The 23713-nt window shown below is 36.7% G+C and overlaps 1 pseudogene; it reads right to left on the bottom strand.

Moving 5' to 3' along the window:
- Positions 1 to 7275: 7275 nt before the first annotated feature.
- Positions 7276 to 9138, bottom strand: LOC131495563 (calcium/calmodulin-dependent protein kinase type II subunit gamma-like; annotated as a pseudogene).
- Positions 9139 to 23713: the final 14575 nt, after the last annotated feature.

Below are 23713 nucleotides of genomic sequence, written 5' to 3'. Positions count from 1 at the left end.
TGTGTGGGAGGATGTAGCTGAGAATATGAAACCACTGCTTGTCTGGCAATCTAGACTCGGACACCCTCCCTAGTCCTTGGAACACTCTGCTCATTGTTTCCACAGTGGAGCCATTTCCAAGGATGGAGCCTTGAGAGAGTAAGGTGAGGTTGAGACCATTTTGAATGAATTTGTGACTGAGTCCCATTAAGGCCTCTCTATGAACTTGAAGATTCTGGTGGGTGGATGTTGAAATATATTCACTTTGCAGCCACAAAGGCAAGCTGCCTTTGTAAATTCCTTTGCTTATTAAACCTGCCACCTATCAATCTGAAGTGGCCTACCTCTTTCTTCGGTCTTTCCTTGCCCTCTGAGTACAGGAGCCAGGTCCAGACTTCGCCTAAGAAGCTTTTGATATTGCAAACCCAACATTGAAAAGTAGATTTACAAATATACCTATTTTATTGAAGTCTCTTGAACCCAGTTAAAGTTCATGTAGAGACATAATGCTTTATGTTTTCCTATTCATTTATTTATATTTTACAGTTTACAAAGCATTGGCTTCTCCCTTCTAAAAGCAAACTTAAGTTATCAAGAACAATAAAGTGTGTTTCAGTATGAGGGGTGAAAGTCTTCCCTAAGATACTTGTAAAATACTCTTTCTAAGAGGTAAGAGGTGAAGAGCATGAATGTGTTTTACTTCAAATAGTCTGGAAATACACCTTGATATTTAGAATTTCATCAGGAGCAAACAAAAACAGTATTTTTTATGATAGTGTTCTAAAAAATAAATACATTTGGATCTATAATCTTATTGCCATACTATTATTTCTACTGACCCAAAGGTGAAGGAACTAAATAATTTCACATAATCTTTGTATATATTTATAATAAAAGTCACTTTATGTGAATACTGAGGAATTATGTTTGCAAATGCTCATAATTCCAGGGTGTTTGCAAAGGTGAGCATTACTTAATTTGTTTTACTATGTATAGTATTTGATTATACTAGTATCCGCAGTTTATCCATCTTTCTAATGATGATAGACACTAGAATTTTAGAATTTTGCTGTATTATGAATAGCACTGCTATGACATTCTAGCACATGTAATTTGGGGAAAGGGTACTCGTATTTCTGTTGAGTACACACCAAGACATGGAATTGGAGAATAACATAGTAGGTGCTCAGTGACCTTTAGCAGATAGTATAGGAGTATTCCTAAGGAGATATATATTTTCTCACTCAATAGCAGGGTATGGTAGCTCTCGTTACTCTACATTCTAGCCCAAACTTAGTATTGTCTACGCTTTCATTTTCCTTATTCTGGTGACGGTGTAGTCATGTAAATTCTGGTTCAGGTTGTCTTTCTCTGATGATGAGTGAAGTTCGCATCATTTGAATATTTTTGGGCTATTTTGGTTACTTTTGTGAACTGTTCATATCATTTGGTCATTTTTCCACTGATATGTGTTTTTTTTTCTTGTTGTTTCGTAGGAATTCTTTATATGCTTTTAATATTTGCCTTTTGTCAAATGCATGTGTTGCAAATGGTTCCCCTGTAGTGATGACATCTGCTTTTATTTTTGTCATGGGTATTCTCTTCCTTCCAGAATATATATTGATATGCCATTGGTGTATTATTAGCTACAACATTATGTTCAAGGTGTTAAGGATAAGAAGTTTTAATTGTTGGTAAACATTCTGTAAGCTAACTTGGTAATACAAAATTAAAGAACAGAGATATACCACTTTCTAGCCACAGGTTTTATTAAGAACAATAAAAAAGATGCCATTCGTTCATTTACTTTACCTAGTATGCCACATTAGAAAGCTTTTCCCTTTGCCAAAAGGGATTTTTCTCACCCTTTACATTTCATAGTGACAACTGTCTTTCTTAAAGGCAGATTTATCATGATGCGTACATTTTTATGACCTTCCACTCATGTAGACCCTTACAAGTTCCTGATTTTTATTTACATGTTTATAAATAAATTTAAAACTTTATTCCCTTCACAAAATTCCTCCAAACCATAAGTTTCAGGCCTGAGAAAACCTGGATGTGATGCAGAACAGCTTATTACATTTTTGGTTGCTTTTCCCTTACAAATAGTAGTAATCAAAATTGTCTAAATACTTAAACTCTTCACTACTCATGAAGTGAGTATAACACAGCAGACAAGGTAGGGAGAGCAACGAGTCATTAATTGACTGACGACGTGCGCTGGGGCTTTCTAATGAGGGAAATAGTAAGTAGAAATGGCCATAATTAGTTCTAGTAATGAAAATTAATAAATTTCAAGTCATAAATCACAAGAACTGTTATATTTTGCCAAATGTATAAACCTCCAAAAACGGGGAATTAAAATATTTTTTTCCACACTGAGCAGTTTTGATAAATCATGTGTCTTGAATGGGAAAGTGTATGTTTCTGACTTCTGCAAAATTTCAGACTATAGTATTAGGAGAAATTAAGTTAATTAGACTGTTTATAATTAAATATTCAACCTACAGGGATTTTCTAATCGGTTTCATATATCTTAAGAACAGATTGCCCATTGGAAATAATTGTTACCTGAATTGATAGCCGATACTAAATAATCCCTTACACATGAAAGTAAAATCCTTGAGAAGCAATATTTTAACTAAATTTGCACTGTTCGTGGGTAGAAAAAAATCAATCCAGCCTTCTGAGTGGAACATAAGAATTCTTTCCAAGAACCGCTTAATGTGACACATTCATATAATTAATGTTTTATAAAGGAAATTTCACAGCACACACTTGAGGCTATGAAGTTTTATTATCTCTGGATATAATATACCACATGCTTATTACTTTAGATTTCAGATCCTTTGTACTGCAGAATATTGCCTGTTGTGCATAGTGTACATAGATCTAAAACTCCCACGATCAACAACTTTATATATTTTTTGCCTGCCTTGTTTTCCAAAGCATTGCTTACACTTGGTGCTTCTCTCTCCCCTTCAAAAGCATGCTGGTACTGACTTCATGACTTTTCTCACATCTGGCTCCTTTCTTTCCGTTCCCACAGCTACTTCCCATGTTGGCCCTTCACTTGTGGTTCTGTCTGAGTCTTTTTTCTTATAGATGATTTGTAATATTCACTGACATTTCCCTAATGTATCAGCTTCCTCTACTCATGAGAACAGAACAAAGCAATAGCATTAGCAGCACATGTTGAGCTGCTTAGGCAAACCATAAGAGACTCTTAAATACAGAGAACAAACTGAGGGTTGCTGTAGGAGAGTTGGGTGGGGGGATGGGCATTGAGAAGAACACTTTTTGGGTTGAGCACCAGTGTCACATGTAAGAAGTGAATCATTGGGTTCTACTCCTGAAGCCAAGCTACATCGTATGTTAACTAACTTGAATTTAAATGTATAAAAAATAAGAGTTGTTTACTTATTAAAGGAGAGACACTTTTAGCTCTCAAAACTCACACCTTCCATAATCTGAATTCAACTTGTCTTTCTTTTTTTTAATTTTTTAAAATGTTTTTATTTATTTTTGAGACAGAGAGAGACAGAGCATGAGCAGGGGAGGGGCAGAGAGAGAGGGAGACACAGAATCTGAAACAGGCTCCAGGCTCCGAGCTGTCAGCAAAGAGCCTGACGCGGGGCTTGAACTCACAGACTGCGAGATCATGACCTGATCTGAAGTCGGACGCTTAACCCACTGAGCCACCCAGGCACCCCTGTTTTAGTGTTTTTTTTAAAATTTTTTTTTCACTTTTGAGAGCAAGAGAGAGCAGGGGAGGGGCAGAGAGAGGGGGCGACAGAGGACCGAAGTGGGCTCTGCACTGAGAGCCCAATGCGGGGCTGGAACTCACAGACTGTGAGATCATGACCTGAGCTGAAGTCGGACGCCCAACCGACTGAGCCACCCAGGTGCCCCATAACTTGTCTTTCAAAAATGATTTTTCAGTGTGGCTTCCAATAAACCTCTCTTCACTAAGAATCTCTGGCATGTTTTATTAATTTTAATATTTTCACTTACGAATTCATTAATTCATTAATTCACTCACTCAAGATTCTCTTCTTTTATTGGAATCCCTTAAGGTCTGGCTTCTACTCCCCCTTTTTCTTGATCTCTACCCCGGTTTCCCTAGCTCTGAGAGAAGTTCTCTCTATAACGTCCACAGCACTTTTAAAGATAAATTTCATAGTTCAGTTAAGCTCTCAGTTCTATGTGTAAATCAAACAGTTTTAAATAATTTATTAAAATAATAAAATAAATATTCTTTAAAAATTTATTTTTGTTTAAAACAATTTACAATATGTGTAAAGTGGTATTTGGCTCATGGAACTGATGAAGTGAAAGGTTTAATATTTTACTTCCTCCCCTGGCCCGTGAAGAGAAGCCAGAATTAATATCAAATCTCATAAATAGGTAAAAGTGAGAAAAGCCAAAAGGTAAATCTCAGTTACATACTTAATAAGTTCCAAGGGTAAGGCAAAAAAACTTTAATCAGCGCACAAATCTAAAAGACAGAGTAAAATTGCAGGCAATCTTGGAGGTCAGGAACAAGATAAAATTGATTAAACTAAATCAAGTATAGGGGTGAACCGAGGAGGAGACTGGCACTCATGTGGTATCAAAGGGTTTATTGCTTTCACCTACATAGTTCTTTGAAGGCTCAGTAAGGATTAGAAGTTCTAGTTGGATGCATTTCTCCACACAGAAATAACAGATGTTAGAAACACCTACATATGTGAACATTAGCATAAAATAATTATTGATACAAAAACATATATAACTAAGCATAGTTCACACTGTTGCAAATTAGGTCTGAGACTCTATAATTTTCAGAACATTTTCTTACCAGTATCTGTTCTTCTGTGACAGGAGAAAATTTTAAACAGCACTCTCAAGCCTATGCTGAATGCAAGATCAATTTCAGGTTAATTACAATCACAAAATGACCCCCAACATATTCAGAAAGAAGAGTAATTTGTCAAGAACCACTTATATGTCAGCTCTAATGCTAGATAACTTCACATGTATTTCATTATTTAATATACCCCAAGTTTCATAATATATTGCAGAGAACAGTGGTTCTCTCCTCCAAAATGTATTTCATACATAACTATTCAAATGCAGTAATGAGGATTATATTCCTTGTGGTAGTGTGTTTATTTTGAGGAAAAACAAACAAACACTTGCCTTTAATGACATCTGGAATGGCTCTTTCTCAAGTGAAATGGCTTTTACTGGTGAAAATGACAAAAGCAAACAAGCAAACAAACAACAACAACAACAACAACAACATTCAAAACCCCTGAATATTGTACTAAGGTCATAAACCAATCGACGAAGAAAAAAATTCTACTAAATGTGGGTAAACATATCAAGAGTGGGAACTTGAGCCACTAGGCTCTCCAAACCTAGCCAGCTCCCTGGGATGGTATTCGTCCTCAGGTGGGTGTGGCTCTCTGTTCTTCCAGGGCACAGCCTAGGACTACAGTCTCTCCAGGAGATGTAAGACTTCAGCAATTCTTTTTCTCCCCAGCTCTATGCTGCAAGAGCTCTATTCCAGATAATAGACAATGAGAGACCTGGGGCTCCCTTCTTCCATTTATCCTCAACTCATAAGAAGGAGGCTCTATTCCAGGTACAGGAGCCCTAACATTTTTCTTTAACTTTACCAGAGGATAGAGGTTTTATGCCAGTTGGGGGCATGCTGAGAAGATCACATGCTACTGCCCTTGCCCTGAGCCCTGTTTGTAAAGCAAAGGTTTCATTCTGAGAGAATTTGGCCTCCTCTCTACCTCTAACTCAACTCCACAGCCGTGGTGCACAAGATTTATGCAGCAGGAGAGGAAGACAGTAAGAACAAAGAGCTCTCCCCAAGGAAACAGGCTGTATTTGGAACAAAGCATGGGGAAGTTTAAGCATAAGGGCGCTGTTGAAAACCATGGAAATTTTGGTAGTAAGCAATTAAAAGGAAGCTGGTAGCTCTATGAGAACAACAATATTAAGTTCAACAAGTTAGAATTTTAACAGAACCAGGCAAAAATATAGGTGAGAACAGTCTTCTTGGAGCTAGACCAAGCCCCCCAAAATGGCCTTAAAAACTGAATTTTTTTTTTTGGTCTGGCCGTTCTGTTTCTTTCTCTATCTCTCTCTTTTTTATAATTGAGGTTCAACGACACACAATTTAGTTTCAAGTGTACAGCATAGTGATTTGACATTTGTATACATCAGAAAATAATTACCACCACAAGTGTATTTATCATCTGTCACTATACAAAATTAATACAATATTACCAACTATATTCTCTACACTGATCTGAATGGGAGAAGATACTTGTAAATCATATCTGATAAGAGGTTGATATTAAAAATACATAAAGAACTCATACAGCTCAATGACAACAACAACAACAACAACAACCTAGACAATCTGATTTAAAAATGAAAAATGGTGGGGCGCCTGGGTGGCGCAGTCGGTTAAGCGTCCGACTTCAGCCAGGTCACGATCTCGCGGTCCGTGAGTTCGAGCCCCGTGTTGGGCTCTGGGCTGATGGCTCGGAGCCTGGAGCCTGTTTCCGATTCTGTGTCTCCCTCTCTCTCTGCCCCTCCCCCGTTCATGCTCTGCCTCTCTCTGTCCCAAAAATAAATAAAAAACGTTGAAAAAAAAATTAAAAAAAAATAAAATAAAAATGAAAAATGAGGGCAGAAGATCTGAAGAGACATTTTCCAAAGAAAACATACAGGTGGCCAACAGGCACATGAAAAAAGCTTAATATCACTCAACATCAGGGAAATGCACATCAAAAGCATAGCGAGATATCGGCACATTGGTCAGAATGGCTATTATCAGAAGACAGAAGATAACAAATGCTGGTGAAGATTCCCACCTTGTGCTTTGTTGGAGGGAATGCAAACTGGCACAGCCACGGTGGAAAACACTATGGAGGTTCCTCAAATATTGAAAATTAGAACTATCATATGAATTCCATTTTTTAACAATCTTCTTTTCTATTTTTTATTTCTTTTTTTTTATTTTTTTTTAATTTTTTTTAATGTTTTTTTTTAATGTTTTTTATTTATTTTTGGGACAGACAGAGACAGAGCATGAACGGGGGAGGGGCAGAGAGAGAGGGAGACACAGAATCGGAAACAGGCTCCAGGCTCTGAGCCATCAGCCCAGAGCCTGACGCGGGGCTCGAACTCACGGACCGCGAGATCGTGACCTGGCTGAAGTCGGACGCTTAACCGACTGCGCCACCCAGGCGCCCCTTCTATTTTTTATTTCTTAAATGTAAAACCATCTCAATAGAGCAGACATAGATAAAAGGGCAGGTGGGAGGGCCACATGCAAGGGTGTGCCTTGGCTGCCGCCATTTTGTAACTTGTTTTAAATCTCAAACGAACAGGGCTGCCACTGTCGCTCATGTCCTCCAGAACCACTGACCACAAAGGCTCAGTGATCTCTGGCTGGCTGGGATCTCCTAATGCCTCTGTGACTGAGATCACCGTAGCAGTGATAGAGAACTCTGAGCCATTTGCCATCTCAACGTTGCTGGACTGGGGTCTCCACCTGGCTGGGGAGAGGCTGACTCTTCTCTCAATGTACCAGGTGAGGTAGATGTAGGAGATGTAAGCTGCATCCATGAGTCATGTAGATGTGTATGTTCAAGAAGGTGCTGCGAATGGGCTTCTTGTTTTGGGGTAGAAGCCTCTCGAAGTAAGACTTGTAGAAATCCATCCCCTCTGTGAGGTTATCCTGGGCCTGGAGATCAAAAGAAGTAAGGCTTAAATCACAGATCTTCCTGTAGGCCTCGAGGACCCCATTGTTAACAACCTCGGTCTATTGTTTGATGATCTTCATGGTCTCCTGTTTGTGCACTTTGAGGTCTTCATCTTCCATGGTTATGTTGCAGCTCTCTGTGGACTTCTTGATGCCATCTGTGAACTGTGCACCATGGTGGTTTCTGTTCCTTTCAAATACCATCTGACTTCTTGCTCAATACACTTTTGGCACCTGAAAAATTCCTGGAGGAAAGCACGGTCGTGAGCATGTCACCGCTCATATTTCTCAGGACTTTGAACTTGCACAAACACTCCACAGTCTCATGATGATGCATCATGGATGCCACTGGGGAATCTGTGACAGACCCATTGGTACTTGAGAGCCGGGTGAGGCGTGATGCATTTTGTGGGGTTTATGGTCAGCCGCTGCTTGATCAAGTTCTTGCTTTAGGAGTCACTGTATCCTACACTTGTGATGGGAAATCATAGGCTCTGGCCTTGATCTGCTGATATGGCTTATGCTGATCTTCATCCAAGAAAGGAGACAATCCCAACAGAATATATACGGAAGATCCCACAGGCCCAGATGGCCACAGGTTTTCCATAGGGATCTTTCCTCAAGGCCATAGGGGACACCTAACCTGGGGTACCATCAAAATTAAGCCTACCCTGGGGCACCTGGGCGGCTCAGTCGGTTAAGCGTCCGACTTCAGCCCAGGTCATGATCTCACAGTTTGTGAGTTCGAGCCCTGCATTGGGCTCTGTGCTGACAGCTTGGAGCCTGGAGCCTGCTTCGGATTCTGTGTCTCCCTCTCTCTCTGCCCCTCCCCAGCTCATGCATGCACTCTGTCTCTGTCAAAAATAAATAAACTTAAAAAAAAATTTTTTTAAAAATTAAGCCCACCCTGTTGTTCTCCCACACTTCCATGACCAGGCCAGCTTTGTGTTCGCATCTTTGCATTTGCTTGCCAACATTGGGTTGCCAGGCTTCAGGTCTTGGTGGACAATGTCATGCTGGTGATGTGGCTAACACTTTCCAGAATTTGATGTATACAGAACCAGTTTCACTGTACTACCCTCTGGCCACAATCTCATCAAATAGCTACTTTCCAGTAACGTGGTCAAACCTGAGGTTGTGAACCCTTCTTCTGTCATAAAGGCACTTGATGTTTGCATGTTTCAAAAGTCACAATAGTTTGACTTCACATTCTAGTTTCTGGGGCTCTTAGGCAGGTAAATTCTTGGTATTGATGATTTTTGCTGTATCATCCTGCATGCAGGAATTCTGCACATACCTGCAAGCCACAGAGAAAGCACATTGCTGAGCTCCTTAAAGTACGTGTAGTCATTGGTGAAGCATGTTTGGGTGGTGGTGGTGGCCATGTTGGCAGACATAGTGGTGCAGACCACACTGATGTCTGTGCAATCACCACCACTCAGCCAAGGGAACAAGAGTTGATGAGGCAGAAACAAAAACCAAAAAACAAAACCATAAAGCCCAAGTTTAATTATGTCAGACTTTGGAACAATTTGTGTTCCAAGACATAACTCATACAGGCATCCTCAACAATATTACCAGCTGACTCTCATCAGACATACCGGAGGCTACGTAGTGGCATCATCATTCAAAGGCCTCAAAGAAAAAGAATTAAAGTAAAAATTTTGTATCAATCGGAACTATTAAAAAAAAAACGGAGGTATATTGTTTCTAGGAGCCTTTCACCACGGGAAATACTAAAGGGCATCCTTCAGGCTGAAGTGAAAGGATACTGAACAGTAACTGAAAACTACACAATAGAATAAATAACATTGGTAAAGATAACTGCATGGGTAAATAATAAGTCAGGATAGAAGTATTTTTGTAACTTGTATTTTCTACCATTTAAGAGAAAGCCATATAAAGCAATACTTATAAAAAAGTTTTGATTGTATTTCTAAGGTTCAATTCATCAAGAAATATATAAAAATAATAAACATTTATATATATATATATATATATATATATATATATATATATGTAGCTAGTCATAAAAGCTAGTCATAAAAGACCTCATGTCCTATGATACCAATCACTTAAAATGTCCAGAGTGGGAAAATTCATTCAGAGAAATAGTAAATTAGTGGTTTCCTAGGATGGTTTCATGGGAAATGGGGAGTGACTTCTGGTGGATACAGGATTTCCTTCAGAGAGATAGAAATGTTCTAAAATTGATTGTGGTGATGGTTTCACAACTCAATGAATATACTAAAAAAGCCATATTGTATAATTTAAATGTTTGAGGTGTATAGAATGTGAATTATATCCCCCCAAAAGTTGTTTAAAAATTACCTTATATCTAGCATGATAAGGTGTGAAGTTTGATTCCAAGCCCCGCCTCCACTCACCAAAACCTTCTGGCAACAGGAAAGCAGTTTCATGCTTTGAAGACACAGCCACAGGAAGATTTGCACTCTCTTCATCATTGAAACATTAAATTTTTCATGACTAGAACTGGTGTCATCATTTAGCTACATGTCTGAGACAAACAAGTCAATACGAAAGACAAAAATTAGAGATTTAGAAAACACAAAACAAAAACACGTTGCTGCATCTCATCAAATAATTGGTTTTTATGTGACTGTTTAATCCCTAAATACTAAAATGGTCTCTTTCCTTCTTAATGTAATGAAAGGCAGCAATCCCCTAGCTCTGAGATCATCGTTCAGGCAGCTTCCTCACTGTTTGGCCTGCTTTGAAAATCAAACATTGGTGCATTCCCATGTACTAACCATGGGGCAGTTACTTCTACTTGTTTGATTTTACCTCACTACATTGTATCCTTTACATTCCCCATTGTCTTTTTTAAAAATTTTATTTCAGAGAGAGAGAGAGAGAGAGAGAGAGAGTCAGGGAGAGACAGAGGGAGAGAGAGAGAATCTTAAGCAGGCTCTGTGCTCAGTACTGAGCCTGACATGGGGCTGGATCCCACCACCCTGGGATCATGACCTGAACTGAAATCAAGAGTCAGACACTCATCTGACTAAGCCACCCAGGCATCCCTCCATTGTCTGTTCTGATAACAAGTTGAGGTGAAAGCCACTTAAGATGAGCCTAAATTGTTGTTCATTCCAATCTTTGATTATGATCTACATTATGTGCTGACTTTGCCCAGGGCTTTTGATGATGTCTTTAGTTTGCTATGAGATCTTTGCATCCTTAAAGAAGAATGCATTTAGTGGTTCTAATCAGGGTTAATACTAATCATTACTTATTAATCATTATGGTACAGACACTGATCAATTAAAGTGAACATGTAAGCAATCACAATGGGTACCAGTAAGTGAATCCTTTTCATCAAAATACACTGTCATTCTCTCCTTCATTTAGAATGATAGAGTTGTATTGTTTTCTCTCCTGGATTTGAAATAATACTTTAGAAATATTTTCTCTTGGGGCACCTGGATGGCTCAGTTGGTTGAGTGTCTGACTTTGACTCAGGTCGTTATCTCACAGTTCGTGGGTTCGGGCCCCGCATCAGGCTCTGTGCTGTCAGCTTGGAGCCTGAAGCCTGCTTTGTATTCTGTGTCTCACTCTGTCTCTCCCTGCTCTTACTCTGTCTCTGTCTCAAAAATAATAAATAAACATTAAAAAATTATGAAAAAATATTTTCTCTTGACAGTTACAAATTGACTTGTAACAAAAATCCCTCTGTGTATATTTATTATCCAACTATCAATTCAGTCAGTACTTTATTTCTTTGTGTAAACTCACAAAAAAGTCATTTCAACCCCTATATGTGAGAGGAAATGGGGGAACTCTCCCCAAACTCAGATTTGGGTGAGAGAATTGGATCTGTGGAAGAGGTAGGAACTGACAGGAGCCCTAACATACATTCTGGCCACTCTCAGAACTTTGGAAAGATAGGGAAAAAGTAAGGAAATAAATACCCTCATCTGTTTTTCCTGCCTGCAGATTTCTTGCTAGTGCTTTCCATCAGGAAAACAAACAGCAAACCACTAGACATGGTTGCTCAAATGATGCAATTTGTTAAGTTTGGTCTCCTTGGACACAGAGCAGATCAGAAACAAACAAACAAACAAAAAACCAAACAAAAAACACTGAATAGCATGAAAAGCAGGATGAAAAGTTGAAAACATGAAGATTAATTCAGGCAGAGCATGAGATTTATGAGCTAATAAATTAGATAACTTCTCTCAGGTCTCCCCTTTACCTAAACATGCACTTGACAAATGGCCTATTCTTTGCCTTTCGCAATATGGAAACTAAAGAAATTGAATATAAACACACCTTCCCTCTTAGCAGTCTTAATGGCTATTTACAGAAGCAATCTTTGAGTTACTTCAATGACAGTCAGTTCAAATGGAAGAAATAGATAATTTCTATAACCTTCATCCATTAATAATCTAAACAATAATAGTATTACATGTGATCTTTTATTCAGAAATGGCAAATATTGATATTTGGTAAATTATATCACTCATGGTGGGAATAGTTTGATAGCAGATATGCAGAAGGGAGGCTTGTCATCCTATTATTAATATAACACATTCTAATTCATTCTCTATCAAGTAGAATCAAAGCCTTCCATGGGTGTGAAGTACATGGGTGCCAATGAATAAAACCAATAATTTTTCCCTTCTCAACCAAACATAAAAGGTCTTCTTTCAGTGCAATCATGTGAGAAGATTTTTATCAACACTTTAAGTTCTATTACGCTCATGGAAATCATACTCACCATTCTTTTCTTGTCATTGCTGATTTTGTAGAGAGCCCTATGAAACAGTTTTATTACAATTGTTTGAAGATTGCTTATACTGACTAAGAAGGAAGCACTTCAGGTATTTCCCAAGACATAAGAGAAGGAGATTGCACACTTTGAAAGCAAGAAGAAACAGAACAGATGAAGGCAAAGCATTTGACTGATGCAAAGTGCTCTTACATTGAAATTAAAGCACTAAGGCTAGTCAATACAAAAAACACATACTGTTCTTTACATGTTAACATAGTTTCTTCTTTATGTGTACAAACTGATGATTAAATGCCCTAGCCAGATAAATAACACATATTAATCCATGTTAAATGAAATATATATGTGAAGGGTTTCTGAGAAGAAGTAACTGATAATTATTTTAATATGAATATAGGCTATATGTATGTGCACTTAGGGATATTTTAAATTTTAGAGTATGAAGTTTCCAATACCTAACAAGGTCATGGATACTACAAAAAAAATAAGTTATTTCACATAGCACAGGCAATAATGACCAATAGTAATTGTTTAACACTGAAGGTGATATAAAAGATTGATTTAAGAACATTTGCAAATATGAAATATTAGTAATATATCATTACAATACAAAATACAAAAATAATTCAGGCACATTGGTAGCTCAGTTGGTTAAGAATCCAACTCTTGGTTTCTACTCAGGTCATGATCTCCTGGTTCGTGAGATTGATCCCCATGTCTGGCTCTGTGCTAACAGCTCAAATCTTCTTGGGATTCTCTCTCTCCCTCTCTGCTACTAGCATTCTCTTTGAAAACAAACAAATAAACATTAAAAAAAAAGAAATAACTTGCATGATCATTTGATTGTAAATATCTGTGTTGTAGGGTGTCTGGCTGCCTCAGTCAGCAGAGCATGTAAATCTTGATCTTGGGGTCATGATTTTGTGCCCTGTGTTGGCATGGATACCACTTTAAAAATAAATAATTAATTAATAAAAATAAATAAATATTTATATTGGTCCTATTCTTGAGGAAATTACAACTGTTCTACTTAAGATATATAAATGTGTCACTAGAACCATATTCTTTTCTAGGAGAAAAATGAGAATGATTAGCTAATATGTTTGGGGATAATTTGCCCCTGAATTTATTAGTAAAGTTTTTCTCAAAAGTAATGAGTTAAAAATCTGAAAACAAAATAGTAAAACTTCTCTGTTACCAGCTCCTGAGCAAGCTATCTATGGTAGGCCAGATGTTTAGATTTTTCTCATTCTATTCATCTGCTTTTCCACCCTTAATTTCCCCCTGAACACATATTTTTCCTTGAGTATCAACCTTCTCAAACCTTCTACTATTTAGGGTACTTCTTATTAGAGTAAGGCAATTAGAAATAATTACTAATTTGATAAAAATGATATTTTAGGATGCTAAGTTGTGTATCATTACCTTATTCAATTTTATTAATTATATTTGCATAAATATAAAAATAACTAAGAATGAGGAAAACATAGTTGGAGAGAATTAAGTGCAGCTGTATATTAAACACAAGAATTTTTCATGGCTATTTCTAGTCCAAATGAGAAATAGTAAATAAGTAAATACCACTATGCATAGAAAAGAATGTTAATAATTAAATTAGTTTTCCCTATGCTGGCAAGTAATTTTTTTCTGGTTTTCTAAAAAATATTAAGAGAACAACAACAACAAAAGAAAACACAATCCTAGCTCCATAGCCCAATAAATGAGCATGTTATGTTTTTAAGGGAAACATGAATAAATAGTTTTTTAGTTTGTGCTCTAATCATTAGTTTATGCTCTAATTCTAACATTTGAATCATATTAATTATATATTTGCTAGATCTAATTTTATTAAAAAGGTATAATTAAAATCAATATTTCTCTCTAATATTCTTATATTGTTGTTTTGTTTTGTTTTGTTTTTGAGAGAGAGAAAGAGTGTGTGTGCATGAGTGGGAGAGAGGGTCTGAGGGAGAGAGAGAGAGAGAGAGAGAGAGAGAGAGAGAGAGACAGAATGAGCTGAGGAGGGGCAGAGAGAGAGGGAGACACAGAATCCAAAGCAGGCTCCAGGCTCTGAGCCTTCAGCACAGCCCAGGGCGGGGCTCAAACTCGTGAATTGAGACATCATGACCTGAGCCGAAGTCGGACGTTTACCTGACTGAGCCACCCAGGCACCCTGCATTATATTGTTTTTAATGTATAGAATAGGAACTGTTATGAACTGAATGATTGTGTCCTTTGAAGATCATATGTTGGAACCCTACCTTTCATGTGATAAAATTCAGAAATAGACCTTCTAGAAAGCTCTTCTAATTAGGATTAGATGAGGTCATGGGGATGAAGCCCTCATGAATGGGAGTTGTGCACAAATTAAAGTCAGGAGACAGCTCACTTCTTCTTTCTGCAGTCTGTTATTTGAGGACACAAGATGTCAGCAATCTGCAACCTGGATGATGGTCCTCACTACACCCTGACCATGCTGGCTCCTTGATCATGACTCCTAGCCTCACAAAATGTGAAAAATAAATTTCTGTTGTTGATAAGCCACCCTGTCTTAGGTATTATTTTTACAGCAGTTGGAGCTAAGACAGGGACTTTCAGAAGTAATTCTTTCAAAGTCCTCAAATAAAGAGTTAGCAACTCATTCAATTTTGAGCATTGCCTCAATCATTATTTAGCTTTTAATTGTGTCTTCTTGGGTCTATCACTTGGTTATTTTGTGACCTTGAACAAAATATGTTCCCTGTTACCCAGTCATCTCTTTTCCACAATATTTCAGACCAACAGCAGAGTTAAAGACCTTGGGTTATAAAGCCTGACTGCTGTACAAGGAGCCTATGAACTAATAGGTAACTTTACTAATTTGAGGTGTGTGTGTGTGTGTGTGTGTGTGGGCACTTTGTGGGGACTTGCCTAACACATACTTAGTAGAGTTTGTCTTCTATAAGACAAGATTACATATTACTCTGTATTTTTGGTATGTTTAAGTTCCTTAAAATGCTCCTGTGATCTCAGCAGCTGCTTTTGCTATTGCTAGAATTAAATTGGAGAAAATTATGTGACAAAATAAACTCGTGCTCCAGGAACCAAAACTTACAGGTTTGCTTAAGTGGAAATTTAAAAACAGATAGGAAAAGAAATAGTGATTTTGTGAAACAAACAAACAAACAAACAAACAAACAGCTTTTATTAGAGCACATTAATTGTATTTTTTAGGAGAGTATTCTGTTCTGGAGATCTTCTATTCAGCGATATGCACTAAATATACTGTGTGTTTAGTAATCAGTGAAGTTTTCCTCAAACCAAATATTAGGTGATGTGAATTTCAAATGAAGCTCATCTTTCAAAATGTCAATCACAGTAATACAGAAAAGCAAAATTCTTCAAAATTGGAAAGTGCCACACTGCTAATGTTCGAGGTATTAACACTGAGAATACATGTATTTGTTAATTTTATCCTTTTATTGCTTGCATCATTACTTACCTAACCACTGGGACCCAATATAAAAGATATTTTTTCAAATATACAATTGACAAATAGCTAGATCTTTTATGACAGTAACTGATAGGCAGAGAAATTTTCAGAAATTGTTGTAGCAAAATGTTATTGTAGTCTTCCAAAGCATAAGAAAACCACTGCTATTATTAGAATTCTATATTATTTTAAATGCATAATGATACACATTTTTCAGAATGTGACTGGCAAATAGATTTCAGAGCTCTTTCTGATTTTTAACTCAACTTTTAAATTTTTACAAGTTGAATAACTGTTTTAAAAAGAGACCCTAAGTAAGCTTGTGTGATAATATAGTATTTTCTGGTGCCTTCAAGCAAATTTGATTAGCAGTTGCTTCACACTGGTTTTAATAAATCATTACATTCAAAGCAGATGTGCTTTTCAATAATCCTAAATTTAAATTCTTTCAGTCCTCTTTTCTTCTGAAGTGTGTATGTTATGTTCTCAAAAGCATTCAATTTCATATCAATAAAAATATTTAAATGCACAAGTTAAAGAGTGTTCCTTTTAAATAAGCATTCTCAACTACTATGAGGCTAAATTTGAATGTGAATTGCTACACCTTTGAAGAATAGCTATATCATTAATCTGTAATCAGCCATTGACATATTCATTTGTTCAAGAGACCAGCTGTTGGTAGGGCAATTTTCATAAAATTAAGAAATCAATGTTATAACCATATGTAGTGTTTGATTTGATGCAGAGGGGAATTAGTAATAAAACGAGAGTGTAGTACTTCATAAAGAGATGACATTCACATAACCTTAACCCTTTGCATGAATAAATCTAAAATTAAAAATGTTCTATACTAAGAAATAGTTTTTTTCACCTTCAACGTATGTCCTGAAAGTTCTTTATTTATGTTTTGTAGATAAGTAATATAAAAAAATAATAGCAAAAAGCCCCACCAAAAAAAATGACCCAATAAATACCATGTACTCAGTATGAGTATCTGTGACTAGATTAAAATAAATCTAGCAATAATTTATAAATAAAATTCCACATCACAGGTTATTTTAAGATGATAATATAATTGCCATAATAAAAAGATAGGTTTTGATACAAAATATTTACTAAATCTAATGACTTGAGTATATGTAAAATATAAGTATATTCATGTACTTTATGTATATCAAAAATTAATTACTTAAATAAAAAGAAAACAATTTAGAATTAGAGATTATTTTGATTATCAAATCTGTCAGCACAGAATAATAAATTATTTATAATCTATTCTTATAGAAAATAAAAACAAATTATATGTAATATTACTTTTATTGACAATATTTTTTAAAGTTCATTTATTTATTTTGAGAAAGAGAGTGGTGTGTGCAAACACATGCAAGCAGGAGAGGTGCAGAAAGAGGGGGAGAGAGGAAATCTCAAGCAGGCTCCATGCTGTCAGCGCAGAGACTGATGGGGGCTGGATCTCATGAACTAGGAGATCATGACCAGAGCCTAAATCAAAAGTAGAATACAACATTGTGTTCTTTTAATAAATTGTACTGACCTAAAATAATCTGTAATAGGGGCACCTGGGTGACTCAGTGGGTTAAGCGTCTGACTTAGGCTCAGGTCATGATCTCACTGTTGGTGGGTTCAAGACCTGCATTGGGCTCTGTGCTGACAGCTCGGAGGCTGGAGCCTACTTCGGATTCTGTGTCTCCCTCTCTCTCTGCCCCTCCCCCATTCACACTCTGTCTCTGTCTTGAAAATAAATAAACGTTAAAAAAATTTAAAAAAGAGTCTATTAATATTTAAAATCTAGTGTTTATAAAGTCTATACTTAAAATAAATATTTTAATATTATATTTTTGATATATATAATTAATATTATAATATTTATAAATGAATATAAAATATTTGTGAAGTAATATATATTGTTTAGTTTTATATTTTGTTCATAGTATTTTTATTTAAGTACAGGAATTTGAGAGTATATAACTTTTGCTTTGATTTTCTTTTAGTAGGTGTCAGGGGCTCAGCTGAGTTGGGAGAGCCTAGCTGGCAGGTGTCATAGAGGCCAGTTAAAGCAAGTCAGAAATTAAAGAGTTAAGACTAATCACTTACTGCAATGGTATAAGCAAGATGCTAAAACTGGAGAAAGGCCAACAACACCCTTGCATTTTACCCCATGCAAGGAAGTGCCGAAGGTCCGTTGGATCAGCACAAAGGGTCTCACTTTTGTGGGAGCCCTGAACAAAAGGCTGCAGCAGTTTTCTGCAGCCTGAGTGGGGGAGGTGTTGAGGATAGGGGTGGAGCACAATGCAGGAGGACTCTGAAGGGAAACTACTGAGTGCTGAGTTAGAGTGGCAAAAACTGTCTTCAAGGTTTCCCCCTTTCTTCCTGTAAGGAAACCTCACTGCCAGAAGACCTCTCTCTGGCCAAGCCTTTGGACAGAGACCTAGGGATGAATGTGCCTAGGAATGAAGAGTAGGGAGTTAAATATATCAAGAGAACGATCTTCCAGAATGCCTTAAGGGAATTGCCTGGTGAGTGTGGAGCCAGAAGGAAATAAATAATTGTATCATTCTTAATATTGAAAATCAACTAACATTTACTGAGCACTTGTTATAGTCAGTTTCACAAATTTTATGTTCTGCTTTCACTGAATTGAGTCCTCATTACAACCACATTACAACCATTACAAGTGGGTCATACATCTGTCTTGAAACTAGTAAAGTGCTGCTGAGAATGGGCGATGCACATGTACTAGGTTATACACTGGTAAGAGGTTGAAGCCCTTTATTCTGTTTCTGTTGGCATTCGGTAATATTTTATCACTACATATCTGCTTGGGCACAAGACATTCAAAATGATTGATAATCCATGACAATGTAAATAGCTGCTGTGTACCTATTTCTCTCATTTTTCTTGCACCTTTTTCTGCTGTCAAGAGACCTCTTTTGAACTGACAGGAAATAGCAAGCATAGAGTTCAGAGGGACACGCTTTGTCATGATAAGAAAATGATATATCTGAGATTTTATGGCTGATACCAGTTCAACTATTTCCTGCCGTGATATTTTTTCTGCTGCAATTTTAGTATAGATTTTTGGTTAAGCTTAAAGTATTTATTTAAATCATATGATATTAACTCTATGCTTTTGTTAAATACATTTTGGAACGGTATTTATTATTATGGGATGGATCCTAAAAGGACAAAGATGCCCCTTTAATTATTAAAATAACCAAAGGCAGCATCTTATACACTTTCCTCTCGCATCTGTGCATTGATGTAAATAGGAGCTGGATATAGAAAAAAATGAGCAAAACATTATTTGTGTTTTCAAGTAGCTTAACAGGAAAAGAGTTAAATAGACATATAGGTAAGCAATTATAAAAAGGAATAAATAATAATAAAATAGTGGGAAACTATTGGAACAAATAGGCTAGAAACCAACCCATAGCTAGATAAACATGGAATTCTTGACCAAAGTATTACCATGAGGTAGATATAAGAGTAGCCACTAGGAAAAATGGCATTCCAAGAAAATGAAATACCATACCATATGTACAATCCTGGAAGCAAAAGAAAACATAGCTCCTCTTTGGAATTCCAGGGAATTATGTGTTATTGGAATACATACTGTGGGAGCTGAGAGGCAAAGTTAGAAAGGAGCAAGAAGTGTCATAAAGAGTCTCAGGTTAAGTGGGTACAGAGGTAAGTCTAAGAGACGGGTAGTGAGCGGCCTTATGTTGTCATACTAAAGTTCGACCATTTCCCATCAGCAATAGTAAGCCTCTGCAAAGGTTTAAAAAGAGAAGAAGTATAATCAGTCTTTTTTTAATCACCTTGGATGCAAGTTAGAGAATGCTTCAGTGAAAGGTCAAACTGGAAGCAGGACAATTAACAGGCTGTTGTAATAATTTAACTGAGTGTGAGTGACAAACTGAAGTAATGTAAATAAATGTAAAGAAACTTGATGGATTTGAATGATATTAAGATCCTTGGTTATTGAAACAGAGATGATACAGTGATCAAGAAAAATTATGTGGTCTTAGTCCCTTCAGGCTGCTCTACAAAATACCATGGACCGGGTGGCTCCTAAACAACAGAACTTTTTCACAGTTCTGAAGCTGGAAAGTGCAAAATCACGGTTTATGGTAGATCTGGTGTCTGGTTAGATCCTATCTGCTAGTTCGTATATGATTGTCTTTCTCTCTGTGTTTTCACGTGGCCAAAGAGGTGAGGGATCTTTCTGGGGTCTCTTTCATAAAGACATTCGTTTCATTCATAAGGGCTCTGAGCTCATGATCTATTCATTTCTCAAAGGCTTTATCTACAGATATTATCACATTGGGGATTAAGTTTCAACATGAATTTTGAGGGGACACAAATATTCAGTGTTAGGATTTTTGGTTCCAACAAAAAATCAGTGATATAGGCTCTACTGATACAAGGGCTACAGGAAGGACAGAAAATTAGTTGTGAGACAGAAAGAATTTTTTCTTAGACATACTATTTGAATGTCTAGTACCTTCAGTCCCACACTATTATGTGGTGCTCAAGAAAGAGGTTTGAGTTCGTGGTATATGTCATGAAGAGCAAGCAGTGGCCTACACTTAACCCTTTAGAAGTTCCAGATGATTTAAACTTCAAAATTACAACAGATTTTTAAAGTAATCTGTCACCAAATACAAATCCCTAGAACAACTAACATTTACCCTAACCAGACACCGTTATGACAGGAGGGTGAACATGATAGGATGAAATGTCTGTAAAATGTGTACCTTTATACTGAAATACCATTTCATTTCTTATCGCAAAGAGGCCATTGATTATCCCCCTGAAAGCCAACTCTAAAACACAGAAAACTTAAATTTTGCATGCCATATTCCAGGAAAACCAATCAATCAACCAACCAACAAACTAATAAAAAACAGACACTTTTATGGAAACCTTTATTTATCCCATAAAACTCTGATGAATGTGAGATGAAATGTGTATGTGTATTGAAAGTGTGTATATTTAATAGAATGTTCAAAAACAATTGTCAAGACATATATATATATATATATAAAAGGTGAATGTGATCTTGCAAATGAATAACTAGTTGAAGCCATAGTTATGAGTTTGGCCAGAGTTTATAGAAAAGAGGATACATTTTAAATTTTTTCCCCCTGAATTGTCAAACAATGTAATAGCTTCATTTGATTATTGTTATTGTAAGTCAAAATATGAATTCCATTGAAGGTATGGCAATTTGTAAAATAAGCTTATTAAAATGTTAAGTTTGAAAAGAGGAGGGGTGCCTGGGTGACCCAGTGGGTTAAGCATCAACTCTTGATCTTGGCTCAGGGCACGATCTCACAGTCATGAGATTGAGCCCCATGTCTTGCTCTGTACTTGGTGTGGAGCCTGCTTGGGATGCTGTCTCTCCCTCTCTCTCTCTCTGCCCCTCTTATGCTCAAGCTCTCGACCACTATTCAGTATCAATGTGTCTTATGTTTCTATTAGCATTATTTTTCTACCACATCACTATCTATATATTCTTCTGTCTCCTATTATCAATTTCAGTCATTACTATATTTCTCAGTGTTTATTATTACTACACTAAAATTTTCATAATACTCCAACTAACAACTCTGTATTTCACATTCTTATCAAATGAACCAGATAGACAAAAGATTGACCATAAAATAGGTATTCACAAAATTTTAAAAAAATATATGAAATGCCTTACATTTTTAACAAGGTCTCTATATTTTGGCTGTTGGCATCTCTAACACTTTCTGTTCTTTTTGAATTATGGGAATTTCTCAACTTATAGTGTTTCTGTAATATTTCTTTACCTGAAAGTTAATTTTTATCTTGCACTTTGGAATTTCTCCCTGCCTCTAAATTCACAGATTAGTATCCAGCTAAAGACTCAAGTAGATCCCTATCTAGATATTTCTAGAGCTCTTTTGCAAAATGCTTCCTTTTTCACGGTACTCTGCCTCACACATTCTAGCCCTCTCAGCCTCCCTGAACTCCTTATCTTCCCCTTCTCTTCAACAGTACTCTCTGACCCTGTGTCTTCTCCCTCTCTGGAAGTCCAGAGCAATGATTTCCTTTTCTCAACAATTATAATTTTATTCCGACTCTTTTTCAGTGGCTGAAAACTGTTGTTTCTGTATTTTTGTCCATCTTACCAGTAATTTATGGTGGGGGAATAAGTACATACCTCCTGACTAAATACCTCATGACTAAAACTAAAATTCTCAGTATTTTTTTTAAAAGAAAAGTTAGTAATCAGAAAAGAAAATCGTCTGTGAAGACATCACAGTTTTTACTAATGAAACACTGTAGAAGAAAGCAACAGGAAGGATGCTAGAGGACATGATCATTTTAAGTATTTTTGTCTGAGCCATATATGATAAAGCAAATCCGAGTAGACATATGAGTGGACAAGTATGAGTAATTGCTTCTGAACTCCAAGTCGCTAGCAACCTGAAATGCCTACATTTTGTCCTGAGTTGCTAGAAGCTTTTGCCTTAATTTACTGGTGTCCAATTATAATACAAATACATACACTATTATTTCTCCTGCTTGGACACCAACAGGTGTGCACGTCCACTCTTCACATGTCAATATTCTCCACACATCTTTTGTTCAATCCTGTTTTCTTCCTTCCACGGTATAAGGAACTACATGTAGAATCATTTAAAAAGCATCATAGATGGGGCACCTGGGTGGCGCAGTCCGTTAAGTGTCTGCCTCTTGGTTTTGGCTCAGGTCATGATCTCATGGTTTGTGGGTTTGACCCCCACACATCCGGTTCTGCACTGACAGTGTGGAGCCTGCTTGGCATTCTCTCTCTTTCCCTCTCTCTCTGCCCCTCCCCTAGTCTCTCTCTCTCTCTCTCTCTCTCTCTCTCTCAAAATAAATAAATAGCACTTCAAAAAAGTATCATAGATGGGAAAAAAATGAGTGGGCTATGCCTGTGGTCAGCACAAGAATCTATTACTTCTTCAGTTATTCCATATGTTTTGTCTAACATTCAATGACAAAATGTTGATCTGGGTAAATTATGACAAATAAAAAACAAAATGTTTTCTAGTATTTGACTATTCAGTTGTCTTAAAATCCTTTTAAATCTACAATCTGTTTAGCTCTACAAATTGGTTGCTATCATCTAATACCACTAATGCAGAATATAAAAGAACAGTTTCTGAATTTACAGTAATATGATGCTATTCATTTATAAAGAAATGTAAGTATCTTTTTAAAAAGATTATTATAATATTCCAGTTACTAGGCAAGACAGAGGTGGTGAATAACTAGCTCAGTATTAGAAAAAAATAAACTTTTAATCAATTAATGTGTAATGTGTAATTAATGTGTAACCTAAATCACGTAAATTATTCTTTTCAGAATCAAATTAAAAATCAAGCGAAATAATATTTTTAACGAATGAAAATATATGTAAACAAAATGTACTTCTGTAGCTTTTTATTTTGTTTTTCACTTCAAACGTACAAAAAATAGAGGCATCTGCATGACTCAGTTGTGTCAGACTCTTGATTTTGGCTTAGGTCGTGATCTCAGGGTTGTGAGATCCAGCCCCACATAGGGCTCCATGCTGGGCATGGAGACTGCTTAAGATTCTGTCTCTCTCCCTCCGTCCCTCTCCACTCATTCTCTCCCTCTCCCTCCCTCCCTCTCTCTCTCAAATTAAGAAAACATAGTACAAAAAAACCCCCACTGTATA

Source organism: Neofelis nebulosa, chromosome 15, assembly GCF_028018385.1.
Source record: "Neofelis nebulosa isolate mNeoNeb1 chromosome 15, mNeoNeb1.pri, whole genome shotgun sequence".
In the NCBI taxonomy this organism is placed as follows: Eukaryota; Metazoa; Chordata; class Mammalia; order Carnivora; family Felidae; genus Neofelis; species Neofelis nebulosa.
This window is presented reverse-complemented; position numbering and strand designations above follow the sequence as displayed.